The sequence below is a fragment of the Cetorhinus maximus genome, chromosome 38 (genome assembly GCF_964194155.1).
Source record: "Cetorhinus maximus chromosome 38, sCetMax3.hap1.1, whole genome shotgun sequence".
Lineage (NCBI taxonomy): Eukaryota > Metazoa > Chordata > Chondrichthyes > Lamniformes > Cetorhinidae > Cetorhinus > Cetorhinus maximus.
Window position 1 is genome coordinate 4,624,608 of NC_135916.1, and position 18,094 is coordinate 4,642,701.

An 18,094-nucleotide genomic window follows, 5' to 3' on the forward strand; every position below is an offset into this window, starting at 1 on the left:
ACCGCAAAACACACGTAACATGTCATCGACACAACTAAGGAACTGCCTAATATCCTAGCAAGAGCAGTTAATGATTATTTTTGGCCACATTTTCCACTAAATCAGGGTTGAAGCAGAGAATGTGCGCGCCCCTTCCTCTACTGACGGGCCACAGTCCACTACTGGATGGTTACAAGTCACTATTTTCATAATCCGTGCCTGTATTAAGGGCGGCCACAAAGCAGTTCCTTCTGATGCGGACAACCAACGCTGAACAGGAAATGTGCGCGGAAAGAAGGGTTTTACTAACAGTTGAGGTGTCCAGTGGTATTCCCCGCGAACAGTTGATGAATATGGGCTGTATAGAGAGGAAAACATAACAGCGATAATCTCCTGTGAGTATCCGCCGGGATTTATTTCAGAGCGCGCCCGCAAGGTCTGTGCAACCACCTCAGGACATGCACGTTGTAACGTCGAGTGGGAAATGAGGACGTTTTTCCTTTGGAGCAGCAAATCTGCGCAGGGAAATCAGGAAAATTGGAGGAATATAAGATATTTCAAATGCAGAGTAAGCGCCGTGTGCGAGGTGTTTAATAAAACATCTACATAGTCTGTCAGTGTCATGGGGATATCTGGCACAGCGCATGGCCGGTTTGTGCAGCTTTGTTGTAAACAATTGACTGTCTCTTTCCACAGGTCACGTTACTGCTGGAAGATTTACTGTCGCAAGAGGCAATGAGGAGACTGTAGTGTGAACAGACTATATTTAGCTTTCATGTCCGGTGGAATTATTCAATCACCAGGGAGCTTTGGCCTCTTCATTAAATCCATTTTGCATTTGAGTGAAGGTTGGAACTGAATTTAACTCCCGCTCCCCTTACTCCCTACAGAATTTCTGAATTCCCAGCCAATGGCTGACGTGATGGGCGTGGCTGTGAAGGAGCCAATGAGAATACGGAACAGCGATTTCCAGCTTCTCCACCACATCTTCGTTCAAATGTCCCGAAATGAACACTTTCAGTTTCAATCCTATCGCTAACTGTGTCAATGCATTTCACTGGGAGATGCAGGATATTCAATCTGTAGAAAGAAGAACCACAGTTCATGGGTGTCCATCCTTGATGATGATGAAAAATATGGATCAATGCATCGTGTAGACAGATGCTTTAACGTGGCTCCTGCTTTACCTAAATCTATAAGCTGCACCAGCCCCACAAACCCCCAGGGTCTCTGTGCTTCTCCTATCCTGGCCTCTCTCACATTCCCTGTTTTATTTACCCATCAGTCGCGGCTCTGCCACTGATTATGTTTGATTACAAATCCCTCCATCCAGGTTTGAGCATTAGGGACAGGTCTAGTGGCAAACCCTTGTCTTTCCTCAGGTTGTTGGGCTGTAGTATGGATATCTATGGAAGACATTTTCTCACACAGGATTCAGAAAGTTTTATCAGGAGAGGATAAGGAGGAGTCAGAAAGGCTATCAACAAGACACTGGGAGTGTGAAACAATACCTGTGTCAGTCAAGGTACCTGGGAGTAGATTTGTACCACTGTTTATCCAATAAACCAAACACTCAGCTTCCCATCTTCAAAATAGCCCAAGCGACTTCAACTGAAGAACATGGGAAGTGAGGAGCTGCAGACAACATAGCTCATGCTGCTGTTTTGTGGGATGCTTTCATGTTGGGTGAGAATGTTGAGCCATTGAAATGTAGCCCCTTTTGCGATGACAGTTACCTGACTAGATATTAAAACGATGCAGAATTAAGGTACCGTGTGTACTGAGTTAACAGTGTTTGCTGCTTCCCATCATATAATAGACTTCACTGTGTGTGTTGTGCGAATCCAGAGGTGAAATTTCCCCGGGAGGGAAACTGAAGCCTGAATAGGGAATGATGGAGCAGGGACGAGGGGTCCCTATGGTGTATTGAAGCCCCAAATATAATCTCTACACACTCACCCCACTCCCCGCAAGTAAATGTTTTATTGATCACCAGATATAATCTCCACACATTCACACCCCCCAGAAAATGTTTTATTAAAGCCCCAAATTTAACCTCCATACTTTCGCCAGAAACCACCTCCCCACAACCACCACCAACACCCCCCCCTCCCCCCCCCCCCCCCCCCCCCCGCCCCACCCACCCCCCACGATCCCCAACCCCTAGCAAATGAAATAATTGATAATAGAATGACAGAAGTCTCCACATGCTGGAGAGACACGCTTGAGATGAAAGTGTTCCAATGCCACCATCTGCTGGCGGTGCACAGCTACTGCAGGCGCTGTTCTTTGCCAGTCTCAGGGAGGTTCAGTCACTGGGTGGCTGGATCTGGACACAGGCTGATGGAGGGTGACCGCTGCAAAGGGGATTGAAATTTGCAGCGGACGCTCGGCAGATGCGTCCGACTCTTTATCCCAGAAGCAAACATTGGAAACACACACATTTAATGGGGCGAAATTTAATTTTTACATATTCACCACCTTTATTCACCCTGTGTCTTTGCCGGACCAGGAGAGAAGATTTTTACAGACCTTTCCCATTTTGCAGCTCTTGTCCTGTGATCCTGTGGGTAACAGTGATACCGCCAGACGGGCGGAGTCGAAGTGCCAATGCCCAAACTCAACTCTTGACCACCGCCACCGCCCCCCCACCGCCTCCCATTTACCCCGCCATGTCTAAACCTCACCCAAAGTCTCTAACAGAATTGTCAGCGACAGTCTCCCTTTCGAAAACTGGTGTCGAACCTGGTGAAACAGGTGAATCTTCCCCACCGCAGAATAAACACACACAGTCTCAATGATGCCTCCATTATATTTCATAACTGCCAAGCGATTCAACTGAAGAACATGGGATGTGAGGAGTTGTACACAACATAGCTAAGCTGCTGCTTTGTCAATTGCTTTCGTGCTGGGTGAGAATGTTGACTCGGTGAAATGTAGCCCCTGTGCAATGACACTTACCTGACTAGATATTAAAATGATGCAGAATTAAGGTACCGTGTGTACTGAGTGTAACAGTGTTTGCTGCTTCCCATCATATAATAGACTTCGCTGTGTGTGTTGTGTGCATCCAGAGGTGAAATATCCAGAGGGACACTGAAGGCTGAATAGGGATTGATGGAGCAGGCTCGAGGGGTCAATATGGTGTATAAAAGCCCCAAATATATTCTCCACACATTCAACCCCCCTCCAGTAAATGTTTTGTTAAAGCCTCAAATGTAGTCTCCACACATTCACCACCAACCCCCGCCACCCAAACCCGAGTAAATGAATAAATTGATATTGGGATATCAGCCTCCACTTTTTGGAGACTCTTCTCAGATGAAAGCGATCCAATGCTACCATCTGCTGGCGGCCACGGCTTCTGCAGGCGTTGCTCTGAACCAGTCTCAGAGAGGTTCAGTCACTGGGTGGCTGGGTCTGGGGACAGGCTGATGGGGTGTGAACGCTGCAAAGGGAGTGAAATTTGCAGCGGACGCTCGGCTGGTGCATCTGACTCTTTATTCCAGGAACACCCTTTGTCTGTGCCGGACCAGGAGAGAAAATTGATACAGACGTTTCCCGTTATGCAGCTCTTGTCCTGTGACCCCGTGAGTTACAGTGATAGAGGCAGACGGGCAGAGTCAAAATGCAAATGCCCCACACCCACTCTTGACCCCCGCCCCTCTTAGGCCATTTACCCCGCCAGTTGTAAACCTCACCCAAAGCCTCTAACAGAGTTGTCAGCGAGAGTCTTCCTTTCGAAAGCAGGTGTCGACTCTGGAGAAACAGGTGAATCTTCCCCACTGCACAATAAACACACTGTCTCAATAATACCTGCATTATATTTGGCGCTTGTAAAGCCCCAAATATAATCTGCCCACCCCAATAAATGTTGCAATAATGCCTCAAATATAATCCCCACGTATTCACCCTCCCCCAGTGAATAAATAAATTGATAATGGGGGAGGTGGAAAGTGAAAGTTTAACTCTCCACAGGTTGGAGAAACTTTCCTGATATGAAAGTGATCCAATGCCACCCTCTGCTGGCGACTCACGGCTACTGCAAGCGCTGCTCTTTGCCAGTCTCAGAGAGGTTCAGTCACTGGCTGGGTCTGAGCACAGGCTGATGGGGTATGAACGCTGCAAAGGGGATTGAAATTTTCGGCGGGCGCTAGGCTGGTGCATCCGACTCTTTATCCAAGGAACAAACATTGGAATCAATGGGAAAAACTCGAGGGAAACAGTACTGAGCAAACTGATGGAGCTGTGGGCTGACAAGTCTCCAGGTCATGATGGGCTCCATCCTCGAATCTTAAAATACGTGGCTAATGAGGTAGTCGATGCGCTGGAGTTAATTTTCCAAACTTCGCTAGATTCTGAAAAGGTCCCATCAGAACCATTCTTGTAAACCTCTTCTGCACTCTCCCCAAGGTGTTCACATCCTTCCTGTAGTGTGGAGCCCAGAACTGTAAACAATATTCCAGCTGAGGTCAAACCAGTGTTAGATCGCTGCTAAAGGGGCAAATGCACCAGCCGAACCCCAGCTGCAAATTTCTATCCCGTGACAGCGTTCACACCCCATCAGCCTGTGCCCAGAGCATTCACCCAGTGACTGAACCTCTCTGAGACTGGCAAAGAGCAGCACCTGCAGTCGCCGTGATCCGCCAGCAGATGGTGGCATTGGATCACTTTCATCTCAGGAAAGTATCTCCAAACTGTCTTGAGTTAAATTTTCAATTTCCATCTCCCCCATTATCAATTTATTCCTTTACTGGGGAGAGGGTAAATGTGTGGAGATTATATGTGAGGCTTTAATGCAACATTTACTGGGGTGGGGGATGGATGTACGGAGATTACATTTGGTGCTTTAATACAACATTTACTGGGTGGGGTTGAATGTGTGAGGATTACATTTGGGGCTTTAACAGCTCCAAAGATAATGGAGGCATCATTGAGACTCTGCGTGTTTATTGTGCGGTGGGGAAGATTCACCTGTTTCACCAGAGTCGAGAGTGTGTATGTGAGAGAGAGATAGAACGTGTGAGAGAGAGAGAGTGGAAGAAAGAGGTATGTGTGGGAGAGAGATGGAGCATGTGAGAGAGAGAGAGTGTGTATGTGAGAGAGAGTGTGTGTGGGAGCGAGAGAGAGTGTGAGAGAGAGAGGGTGTGTGAGAGGGAGAGACCGTGTGAGAGAGCGTGTGTGGAAGAGAGAGCATGTGTGAGAGAGAGTGTGTGAGAGAGTTTTGTGTGGAAGAGAGAGGTTTGTGTGGGAGAGACAGCATGTGTGGGAGAGAGTGCGTGAAAGAGAGAGTACGTGTGAGAGAGAGGGAGAGTGTGTGTGAGAGAGGAAGAGTGTGTGTGAGAGATAGCATGTGTGGGAGAGAGTATGTATGTGACAGGGAGAGTATGTGGGGAGTGTGTGTGTCTGTGTGAGAGAGTGTGTGTGGGAGACAGCGCGTGTCTGTGAGAGAGAGAGTGTGTGTGTGTGAGAAAGAGTGTGCGTGAGAGAGAGAGTGTGCGTCTATGGGAGAGAGTGTGCATGGGAGAGAGTTTGTGTGAGAGAGTGTGTGTGTGAGAGAGAGAGACTGTGTGTGTCTATGGGAGAGAGAGTGCATGGGAGAGAGTTTGTGTGAGAGAGTGTGTGTGTGAGAGAGAGGGATAGTGTGTGTGAGAGAGGAAGAGCGTTTGTGAGAGAGGGAGAGTGTGTGCATGGAGAGAGAGCGTGTGTGGGAGAGAGTATGTGTGTGACAGAGAGAGTATGTGGGGAGTGTGTGTGCCTGTGTGAGAGAGTGTGTGTGGGAGACAGTGCGTGTCTGTGAGAGAGAGAGTGTGTGTGTGAGAGAGAATGTGCGTGGGAGAGAGTTTATATGAGAGAGTTTGTGTGTGAGAGAGTGAGTGTGTGTGTATGTGGGCGAGAGTGTGCATGGGAGAGAGTTTGTGTGAGAGAGTGTGTTTGAGAGATTGTGTGGTGGGAGTGCGTTTCTGTGAGCCAAAATTGAATGTGAAGCTGAAGGGAAAAATATTTCCAGAGTTACAGGGAAAGGGCAGACGAGTGAGACCAGTGAAACCTTTCTTGCAGATGGTCGACAGCAGCTCGATGGGCTGAATGGCCTCCTTCTCTGTTGTAAGTTTCTGTGATACACAAACAGGTTAACTTTTCAGTATTGAATAAGATTTATTCTTTCCTCCATTGTGGGTTCCAGCACTTCCACGTCACAACTTAGGGAAGGGATCTCCCTCCATTTAAAAGATGGAGAAGGGATCTCCCTCCATTTTTCAGATCGAGAGGGAATATCCCTCCATTTTAAAGATGGAGATAGGATCCCTGAGGGGATCCTGGTGAGGGGACCTGGTGAGGGCACCTGGGGAGGGGATCTTGTTTAGGGGACCTGGTGAGGTGAACCTGGTGAGGGACCCTGGTGAGGGGTCCTGGTGAGACGACCTAGTGAGGGGCCCTGGTGAGCCAACCTGGTGTGGGTCTTTGTGAGGGGCCCTGGTGAGGAGTCCTGCTGAGGATCCTGGTGAGGTGTCCTATTGTGGGACCCTGATGGTAGGTCCTGGTCAGGGGTCTTTGTGGGGGGTACTGTTGGGGGCCCTGGTTAGAGGATCTAGTGAGGGGTCCGTGTGAGGTGCCCTGGTGAGGGGCCCGTGTGAGGGGTCCTGGTGAGGAGACCTGGTGAAGTGTCCTATTGTGGGACCCTGGTGATGCGTCCAGGTCAGGGGTCTTGGTGATGTGTCCTGGTGAGGGTTCCTGGAGATGGGAACTAGTGTGGGGCCCTGATGAGGGAACCTGGTGAGGGTCCTGGTGAGGGTCCTGGTGAGGGGAAATGGTGAGGGGAACTGGTGAGGGGACCTGTTGACAACAACACCAGCAACGGCCATAGAATTTACTCCGTTATATATTCCACATAATCTTAGATCAGACGTTTTATCCGTTGCAATAATTGTTCCTCTTCAATTATTCTGGTAACAATTTTGTAGCTGAATTGCAATTACTTTATCCAATCAGGCTAAGCGGAAATGCCGAAACTGAACCGAAAAGATGCCACTTTGAATCACTGAGAGAAATATTGTCAGTCTTGGTCACAATGTGTTCCACCTAAAGATTAAAAACACTGTTTCGCTGTTCACTCCGAAACTCATTTATCAACACTGCAGCTCATATAGAGGGGCGGCTGTTTGCAAAAGACACCCGGAGCAGAGGTCTCTCAATCAACGCTCTGTTCCAAAATATTCTGACCTCCTCAGCCCCATTACCAGAGTCATCAATTATCCTCGAATAAACCTCAGGCTCATTTGAATTTACACCTATTAACTCGACTCAGCTTGAATTCAATTTCCATTTGTGGAGAAGCGGAAAACAGATCTCACAATCGGGCACATGTTTCACAGCCCAATGGGGATGCCGAGAGGTAGCTCTATGATGAAGGCTGACATCCGCCAATGGCAAAGCGATTCCTGAATTAAAGCATCATCTCACAATCATGTGGGTTAAAGATGCTGCTGCTGGCTGGAACAGGAATAGGGTCACTATTAGTTCATCAGCCCAGTGACCTGCATCTTGGAATTCTCATCCTTGTACATAAACAAACACGGAGATGATATAACTCCTGCTTTATCTGTATCTGTAACCACCGCCAGCCCCACTACACTCCCAGATCTCGGTGCTGCTCTGATCTTGGTGTCGCTCATATATCCCCTTCTCCATTTGGACCGATAACTTTGCATAGACAGTTGAATTTTACCCCCTACAAATTTTCCCCTCGCAATAACCCCCACACCACCCCCCCACCCCACCACACCCGCACATTTCCCCCGCAAATTTTGCCCCTTGCAAAAATTTGCCCCCCGCAAATTTCCCCGCCCGCAAATTCCACCCCTCCCCCTGCAAATCCGACCCCGCAATTTTTTACCCCACCACAAATTTTGCCCCCGCAAATTTTCTCCTCTCCGCAAACGCCCCCCGCCCCCCACCCCACCCTGTGCAAATTTGGCTCCCGCACAAATTTTCCTCCTGCAAGTTTTCCCGCAGCAAATCCCCCCCGAAAATTTCACCCGACACAAATTCACCCCCCTCCCCCGCTAATTTCCAACTCCTGCAAATTTTCCCCGCATACAATATTTTCCCCCGGCCAATTCCACTCCCCAAATATCCCCCCGTAATTTGCACCCCCGCAAAATTATGCCGCCCCGCAAATATAAACCCCCTAAAGATTACCCCCGCCCCGCAAATTTCCCCCCCCCCCCGGCAAATTTCACCCACCCGTAAACTATTTCCCCCTCTGCAAATTATCCACCCCCCCCTTCAAATTTCCACCCCCATATATTCTCTCCCCTTGTTAATTTCCCCACCCCCGTATATATCCCCCACGAAAATCCACCCCCCAGCAAATTTCCCACAGGAAAATTCCACCCCCAGCAAATTATTTCCTCCCCACACAATTTTTTACTCCACAATCCACACCCCGCCCCCCCGGCAATTTTTCCACCCCCCACGGCAAATCCCCGCCACTCTCCTGGATGAGGGCAGCTCCAACAAAAGCTCCATAACGTTCAGGGTAAAGCAGCGCCGCTTGATTGGCACCAGATCCACAACATTCACACCCTCTACCACCGACACACATTAGCAACAGCGAGTATCATCTACACGAGGTACTGCAGAACCCACCAAGGCTCCTTAGACACTGCCGCCTAAACACAGGACACCTACCACTAAGATCAACTGGTACATGGGATCCTGCGCCTGGAAGTTCCCCTCCCAGCCACAAACCATCTTCACGGAGAACCTAGTTTGCCCAGACAGGAGCGTCTGAATGGAAGAGAGAATGTTCCAGCGGCAGAGAGGCTCAGGGGGTGAATTCTGTTGTTCACAGTCCTAGACTAGCGGTGGTACCGCTCACAATGGTGTGGCTATTAACACTGGGAGTGCGGAAGAGGCCACGTTTAGCTGAACACAGATATCGGAGAGTGATAGAGGGTTTGAGGAGGTTATATATCCACTTATAGCAGGAGCCGGGCCATTTAGGTATTCGATTGCAGGAAGGAGAATTCCGAGGTGCAGTTCACAGCTTCTGTGAACGAATATTCACCCTCTCCTGCTGCAGCCAGCGGTCTGTTTAAATCGGGACTTTGTGAGCGGATCCCTGCCCTCGGAAGTCGCTTTGCAATGTGTCGACATCGCCGATCATCACTGGGCTGCCGCCCTGTATCCCCTTTGGGATGGGAAACACGTGTTCGCTTGTGGGAAATTCTTCAGTATCTACACAAACACGGCAACCTGATTTGTAAGAGTTTTCTGTTATTGATGGGATGGTCATTAATTTCAGACAGAGTCGAGCTAATCGGCGAATAGAAATTCATCCGGATGTAGGTCTAGAAAAAAAAGCCTTTGCATAAAGGTTAGTGCACAGTGAGAGTGTTTTGCAGCATGATTTGTATATTGTACTTGCTTAGCACTGACATGAATGATTGTTGGTTATTATTTACTTGATCCTAGGGATCGAAGCCTGAGTTTCATACATGCGAGGGAAGTGACCTCCCACTGAGCTGCCCTCCCCCTAACCGCAATTAGCTTATTGGACAAGGTGGATGTGGAAGCAAGTTTGGCGTTCGTTCCCCCCTTTATTGTTAAATCGCTTAATTATAATCTTACTCCATTGACCTGCTTATGCCCCATTTTGTCCCAGTGTCACAGTCAAGTCAGGAGGGATTCAGATCTGCTCCCTTTCCATTCAGGGGCAGAATCCCATTGGGATAGTTTTAAACAAGGATGTTCAGCAATTGTTGGAAACCGATTCGCGATCTGGCTGCGCGTCCGTGGCCCAGGGAGATGAAATGGGGATTGCAGATGTGGGCAGCAAACCGCAAATGACCTCCCACATGATGGAGATAAAGGTAGACTAACCCTCTTTGTTTATCTGGCAAAATGAGACAATGACTGTTAAACAGATAACGATTCAAAATCATTCATGGTCTAATTTGAACAGGAAATAGGGCTGAAATAAGAAAGGGGCCTATTTCTCCACACTACGACTATAGTTTAACAGTCTACAGTTTAGTGGGGATGTAGCTCAGCGATAGAGCGCACGCTTCGCATGTGTGAGGCCCCGGGTTCAATCCCCGGCATCTCTACTTCACTTATTATTCATTCACGGGATGGGGCAAGAGAGTCCAGCATTTATTGCCCATCTCTAACTGCCACCTTGAACCGCTGCAGTCCCTGTGGTGCAGGTTAGACGTGGAGATCCCTGGGTTTTGTCCTAGGGACAGTGAAGGCCGATATATCCAATCCAGGGTGGTGAGTGGCTTCGAGTGAACATGCTTGGGTGGTCTTCCCAAGTGTCTGCAGCCCTTGTTCTTCTAGGAGAAATCAGTCGTGGATTTGGAAGGTGTTTTTAAGGATGCATAGCGAGTTGCTGCAGTTCATTTTGTAGATGGTGCACACTGTTGCCACTGTGCGTCGGTGGTGGAGGGAATGGATGTTCGCCGGTAAAGGGGGCTTCCTTGGCCCGGATGGTGTCAATATTCTTGAGTGTTCTTGGAACTGCGCTCGTTCAGGCAAGTGGAGAGTTTTCCATCACACATCACACCTTGTGCCTTGTAGATATTCAACAGGGAGTCAGGAGGTGAGTTATTCGCCGCCGGTTTCCTAGCCTCTTTCTTGCTCTTTGAGCCACAGTATTTATGTGGCTAGTCCAATTCAGTTTCTGGATAATGGTAACAGCCAGGATGTTGCTAGTTGGGGAATTCAGCGATGGTAATGTCATTGAACATCAAGGGGCGATGGTAAGATTCTCTCGTGTTGGAGATGGTGATTGTCTGGCACTTGTCTCGTGTGAATGTTACTTGCCACTTGCTAGCCCAGGACTGAATATTGCCCAGGCCTTCTTGCATTTGGACATGGACCTGCTTCAGTATCTGTGGAGTTGTGAATGATGCTGAACATTGTGCGGTTATCAGCGAACACCCCCACTTCTGACAACCGCTCCCATTTCCAGACCAGCAGGTTTTGTTAAACTGAAACAAACATTGATGTTTGTACCCGGATTGTGTTCATCTTCCTGCTTCCATCTGGAGTGATATCGGACACAGTGAAAACCTGGATAAAGGTTTATACTTTGTCACATGAGGATGTAGCCCCGCCCCTCAGCCACATCTGGTCCACCATTCTTTCCATGCCGTCTCTCTCTTCCTTGCAGCCAGTCCAGGCTGTCAGAGCGCCAGACTGGCACTTCTAACCCTATCACACCTGGTGTGACCTTTCACGTCTCTCGCACTTTCTCCTTCTGAGAAAATGTCATTTTGCCCATCCCCTCTCATTCAAAACTGCCCTCACTGCTGTGCACCGAAGGACCATCGAAAAACACTCAAAGTGATATCTTCACTATTTCCCGCACTCAGCCTCCGCAATGATTGATTTCTCGTCTTCAGGGACTCCATCCCGATTCCTTGTGTTCTCTTCCCTCCCATCCCCCTGATTTCATCGCCTCTTTATCTCCCGTTAATCTCTCTCTCTGTGTAAAGTATCCAAGCCAGATTCCCTGGCCTACAAGAACCCAATTACTTCCTGTCTCCCGGGCCTCTCTCCTGGTACAGCTTCCATCTCCGCTTCATTCCAATGGGCACTGACCTGAAACGATATGGTGAACATCTGTTTCACCCATTCACCGCCACATCTGCCTGGTCTTGACACAAAACAATGTAGGGTCTTCTACGTCACCTCAAACCATTCTCTGTGCCATTATCATCCGAGAATTCAAGGGTTGTCTGCAGTTCTCTCTCTGTCTCTTTTGAAATCTCAAATCAATCTCAGGTTGGGGGAGTGGGAAGGGGAGGAATCCTCAATCAGCCCATCAGTAAACTGAATTCAGGGAGTGCAGCCACGGCTGCAGTGCAGGACAGGCTGCAGGCCAGATAGGCATAGCAAGATCCCATGAGCAAGGTGGTGTGAGCCAGGTATCCTTCCCCAGACCCAGAAAATGCTAATCTCCCTCTTTAAAACTTGGGAGGGGGTGGGGGTCTGATTGTTTTACAAAACGTTGGAAGGCTTCAGAGAAATGAGTGAGTGCAATTCAACCCCCCTCCCCCTCACTCTGCTCCCATTCAATTGATCATCTGACCTTCAACACTGTAAACATAACAATAAATAAACAATATATAAAATACAAGCGTTTACACAGCGTCACATTGAGAAAATCAGTTCCAGGTATTCAGATACATTGGAAAGTCAACACCAAAATGTTTACAATTGCAGTGCACAGCAGGATCCCACAAACATCCCCACCATGGCCTCACCGGAGAAACCCCAAATCCTGTCTCCCCCCTTTCTGAACCATCACTCCCCCCACCCCCCGCCACTATTTCCCTCAATATATCCTCTTTCCCAACTCGGTTTCTCTCTCCCTCTCTCTCTGTTTCTCACATGCCAGAATATGGAGAGGCAAAGAGAGAGAGAAAGAGAAAACCACAGTTAGGACCTCAATAAACTCAATTCAAAATGGTTCCTGCACATTTCATTAAATCCTCAATTCATCGCAGTGTCTAAAACAGCAGTGTTATTCGGGGAAACAGCCTCACGTGAACAAATTTCACTTCAGGGCCTCCCACCAGCTTCACCGGTTGCTGAACTAATTTTCAAAGTGTGCTCACTGCTGGTCATTTAGGAAACCCTGTTTGGTATTTGCGTACAGAAAGATCCCACACACTGCAATGTGCTCACATTTGGGTCAAAGTGTTTTAGGTTGAGAATTGATGAAAAAGGCAAGGTAGGGAAAGCTATTTAAACAAAATGGCACAGATTGGCCCTCAGTGACACAGTTTCCTTTCACAAATCCAACCTTCTGGGAGGCTGGGAGTGAGGGTCTTTTCTCCAGAGGCTGGGAGCTGGTCAGTTACTGCACGCCGGAGACCCCCAGATCTCCATCTCTTCCCTCCCTGCCCCTCTCTCTCCCTGTTCCCTCCCTCTCCCCTTTCTCTCTCCCTCCCTCCCTGATAACTCACAATCGAAAGAGAAAGATGGGGGGGAGAGAGAGAGAGAGAGAGAGAGACAGCAAGAAAACACACAATCACAGCCTCAGATCAAATGAATTCAAGTGGCTTCTGCACATTTGGTTTCACCGTCACATTCATGGCCTAAATCACAGGCCTTATTGGGGAGTTCAGACAATGCACAGCCCCTCCCGAAGGGCCTGAAATTAGGCCTTGAATTGGGCCTCGTCATAGAGGCTCCATTAAAGCTCAGGGACAGGAACAGGCCCCAGTTTAACAGAACATTCCTCTCCCTCCACAGCTCAGTCCAAACCTCACAGACAGGGCCGGAAGGAGTGAGAGGGAAATGGGACCCACTCCCCCTCACCCCTCACCCCAACACCCTCCACCCTCCCCCCTCCCCCAATTTAAATATTGACAAATCACATTGGGAATTACTTATCAGTTTATTACAAGATGAAATAGAGAAAGAAATGTCTGGAAACAGAGAGAGAGAGAGAGAGAAAGCTGGAGTGACAGAGACAGTGAAATTCCACCCCAGCTCCCCCAGAATCCCTCAAACTCCCATCGAATACTGAAAGGCCTGGATAGAGTTGAAGTGGAGAAGATGTTTCCATTATTAGGAGAGGCTAGGACCCGAGGGCACTGCCTCAGAGGAAAGGGAAGTCCTTTTAGAACAGAGATGAGGAGAAACTTCTTTAGCCAGAGAGTGGTGAATCTATGGAATTCATTGCCACAGAAGGCTGTGGAGGCCAGGTCATTGAGTGTATTTAAGACTGAGATAGATTGGTTCTTGATTGGTAAGGGGATCAAAGGTTACAGGGAGAAGGCGGGAGATTGGGATCGAGCAACATATCAGCCATGATTGAATGGCGGAGCAGATTCAATGGGCCGAATGGCCTAATTTCTGCTCATATGTCTGATGGCCCTGTTTCAAACACAAAGGCGTTTCTGGAGTTAAGAACAAGCCTTTACCCAGGATCAGGGACTTTTAATTTGAATGATGGTCAATGAACTGGTTTCTCTTTAACATTGTGTGGTCCCATTTGCAGTTCAGGAAAAGCTGCAGGCCATTTCTGCACAGGGGGATCCCACAGGCAGCAATGTGATGCTATCCGGATGGGGACAGGTAAAAACACACATTCCCCAGCTTCATGCCTGCAGTAATCCTCCCTCTTCCCCTCTCTCACCCCCCCTGGGCACCATGTGTACTCTGAGTTTGGACACATCCCCAGAAAGGCCTAAAATCCCCCCTTTAAACCGGGAACAAGCTGCTGCTTCCTGGGTGAGACTTTTTGAAATCTCCGTCCCAGCATCGATTTTTCCAAACCAAGCGTCCCCAGGAGGGTGTGAGTGAGGCTTTTCTGCAGAGACTGGGAGCTGGGCACTGACTCCACACTGGAGACCCCCCCAAAACCCCGAGAACCTATGTCTCTTCCTCACCCCCAATCCCCTGCCTCTGTTTCACTGTCTTTTCCTGTTTCCCTCACTCTCCCCCCCTCTCTCTGTTGTAACATAGGGGCACATCCTAGAGAGACAGACCGAATTCAAATGGTTGCTCCACCTTCCAATTCATCCCCCTGCCTAAAATACCAGCATTATTGAGAAATTACACACTCTCACAGTTTGGACTTGGTAAAGGGCTCCTGAGGGATGGGAAATTAGTCCAATGAGCACATTTTAATAAATTAACACATTGTGGAACAGTATGAAACACTGCAGGCATTTTGTGCAGAGCAAGATCCCACAGGGGGGAGTCAGCTTTGCTTCGCAGTTTTTAAATTGGGGAAATATTTACAGAGAGAGGGGGAGCATGGTGGAGAGAGACTAAAACAGTGAAGACCCCCTTTTGGAACTTCAGAAAGACTGAGTGCTTTCCAGTGAATGAATTAATTTTTAAAATACACTCATTGTTAGTTACTCACTTGCCTCAATGTCCCTGGATTAATTTTTGCAATTCGGCCTTTCTAGAAGATGTGACTGGGAGCTGGGCAGAGTCTACACATCGGAGACCCCCAGATCCTGTGTCTATTCACCCCCACCCCCTCCTCTGTTTTACTCTCTCTGGCCCTCTGTTTCCCCTCACTCACTCCCCCATCTTTCTCTCTCTCTCTCTCTTCGCCGATCTCCCTTATTAAGGGAGAAAGATGGAGAGACCAAGAGAGAGACAAGAGGATGAGAATTTTACAATCAGAGATCAGTGAAGTGAATTAAATTGGCTGCCGGGCCTTTACCTTTAACCCTTACATCACTTGCTCTCAGACACAGGCCCTGTGTTCTTGGTGAAAAAGACCTGGGTCCAAGTTCCGGCCTTTTTAATTGCGCTCTGAAAAGTTCCTGCCTTCCCTTTTTAAATAATGATTCACTGTGGCCATGTTTTATATTTATCAATGATTTACTGAGAGAAATGGGGGCTCTGGTGGGTGGGGGGGTAAAATGGGAGCAATCCTCACTCAGCCCATCAGTAAACTGAATTCAGGGTGTGTAGCCACGGCTGCAGTGCAGGACAGGCTGCAGGCTAGATAGGCACAGCAAGATCCCATGACCAATGTGATGTGAGCCAGGTATCCTGCCCCCAGACCCAGAAAATGCTAATCTCCCTCTTTAAAACTTGGGAGGGGGTGGGGGTCTGATAGTTTTACAAAACATTGGAAAGCTTCAGAGAAAGGAGTGCGTGCAATTCAACCCCCCTCCCCCTCACTCTGCTCCCATTCAATTGATCATCTGACCTTCAATACTGTAAACATAACAATAAATAAACAATATATAAAATACAAGCGTTTACACAGCGTCACAATTAGAAATTCAATTCCAGGACCACAGAAACCTTGGAAAGTCAATGCATCAATGTTTACAATTGCAGTGCACAGCAGGATCCCACAAACATCCCCACCATGGCCTCACTGGAGAAACCCCAAATCCTGTCTCTCCCCCTTTCAGAACCACTCGAACCCCACCCCCCACCACTATTTCCCTCAATCTCTCCTCTTTCCCAACTCTCTCTCTCTCTCCCTCTCTGTTTCTCACATGTCAGAATATGGAGAGGCAAAGAGAGAGAGAGAGAGAGAGAGAGAAAACCACAGTCAGGACCTCAATAAACTCAATTCAAAATGGTTCCCACACATTTCATTAAAGACTCAATTCATCGCAGTGTCTAAAACAGCAGCGTTATTCGGGGAAACAGCCTCACGTGAACAAGTTTCACTTCAGTCCCTCCCGCCTGCTTCACCAGTCGCTGAATTAATTTTCAAAGTGTGCTCACTGCTGGTCATTTAGGAAACCCTGTTTGGCATTTGCGCACAGAAAGATCCCACATACTGCAACGAGCTCACAGTCAGGTCAAGGTATTTTAGGTTGAGAATTGATGAAAAAGGCAAGGCAGGGAAATATATTGAAACAAAATGGCACAGATTGGCCCTCAGTGACACAGTTTCTTTTCACAAATCAAACCTTCTGGGAGGCTGGGAGTGAGGGTCTTTTCTCCAGAGGCTGGGAGCTGGGCAGACCCCCAGATCCACGTCCCTTCCCTCCCTGTTTCCCTCCCTCTCCCCTTTCTCTCTCCCTTTCTCCCTGATAACTCACAATCGAAAGAAAAAGATGGGGGGGGGGAGAGAGAGAGAGAGAGAGACAGCAAGAAAACGCACAATCTCATCCTCAAATCAAATGAATTCAAGTGGCTGCTGCACATTTTGTTTCACCGTCACATTCATGGCCTTAAACACAGGCATTATTGGGGAGTTCATACAATGCACAGCCCCTCCCAAGGGGCCTGAAATTAGGCCTTGAATTGGGCCTAGTCATAGAGGAAGCACTAAAGCTCAGGGACAGGAACAGGCCCCAGTCTAATAGAACATTCCACTCCCTCCACAGCTCAGCCCAAAACTCACAGACAGGGCCTGAAGGAGTGAGAGGGAAATGGGACCCACTCCCCCTCACCTGGATAGAGTGGATGTGGGGAAGACATTTCCATTAGTAGGAGAGACTAGGACCCGAAGGCACAGCCTCAGAGTAAAGGGAAGACCTTTTAGAACAGAGATGAGGAGAAACTTCTTTAGCCAGAGAGTGGTGAATTTGTGAAATTCATTGCCACAGAAGGCTGTGGAGGCCAGGTCATTGAGTGTTTTTAAGACCGAGATAAATAGGTTCTTGATTGGTAAGGGGATGAAAGGTTACGGAGAGAAGGCGGGAGAATGGGGTTGAGAAACTTAAAAGACATGATTGAAAAGCAGAGCAGACTTGATGGGCCGAATGGCCTAATTTCTGCTCCAATGTCTTATGGTCTTATGTTCTAATGGTCGCCCCCCCCGACCTGAACCACAACCATCCTCCCCTCTCCCACAATTCAAATATCGACAAATCACATTGGGAATTTCTTATCAGTTTATTACCAGATGAAGTAGAGAAACAAATGTCTGGAATGAGAGAGAGAGAGAGGGAGGGAGAGAGAGAGCTGGAGTGACAGAGACAGGGAAATTCCACCCCAGCTCACCCAGAATCCCTCAAACTCCCATCGCCCTGTTTCTAACACAAAGACGATTCTGGAGTTTAGAACAAGACTTTACCCAGGGTCAGGGGCTTTTAATTTGAATGACACTCAATGAACTGGTTTCTCTTTAACATCGTGTGGTCCCTGTTGCAGTTCAGGAAAAGCTGCAGGTCATTTCTGCACAGGGGGATCCCACAGGCAGCAATGTGATGCTATCCGGATGGGGACAGGGAGACACATTCCTTCCCCAGCCTCATGCCTGCTGTAATCATCCCTCTTCCACTCTCTCACCCCACACCCCCACTGTGTACTCTGAGTCTGGACACATCCCCAGAAAGGCCTAAACTCTTCCATTTAAACCAGGAACAAGCTGCTGCTTCCTGGGTGAGACTTTTTGAAATCTCCATCCCAGCCTCGATTTTTACAAACCAGACGTCCCCAGGAGGGCGTGAGTGAGGCTTCTCTTAGGGACTGGGAGCTGGGCATTGACTGAACACCAGAGACCCCCCCTAACCCCCAGATCCTGTGTCTCTTCCTGACATCCAACCCCCTGCCTCTGTTTCAGTGCCTTTTCCTGTTTCCCCCACTCTCTAAACCTTTCTCTGTTGTAACGTAGGGACATATCCTAGAGAGACAGACCGGATTCCATTGGCTGCTCCAC

General features: G+C 48.5%; 1 protein-coding gene and 1 non-coding gene across 2 annotated transcripts in view; one reads left to right on the plus strand and one right to left on the minus strand.

Moving 5' to 3' along the window:
- LOC144672522 (Fc receptor-like protein 5) overlaps positions 1-18,094 on the minus strand; it is a 374,607-nt gene that overhangs the window by 309,728 nt on the left and 46,785 nt on the right. The window lies entirely within an intron of this gene.
- On the plus strand, positions 10,020-10,091 carry trnaa-cgc (transfer RNA alanine (anticodon CGC)). The gene has a single exon. It is a non-coding gene; the product is annotated as a tRNA-Ala (tRNA).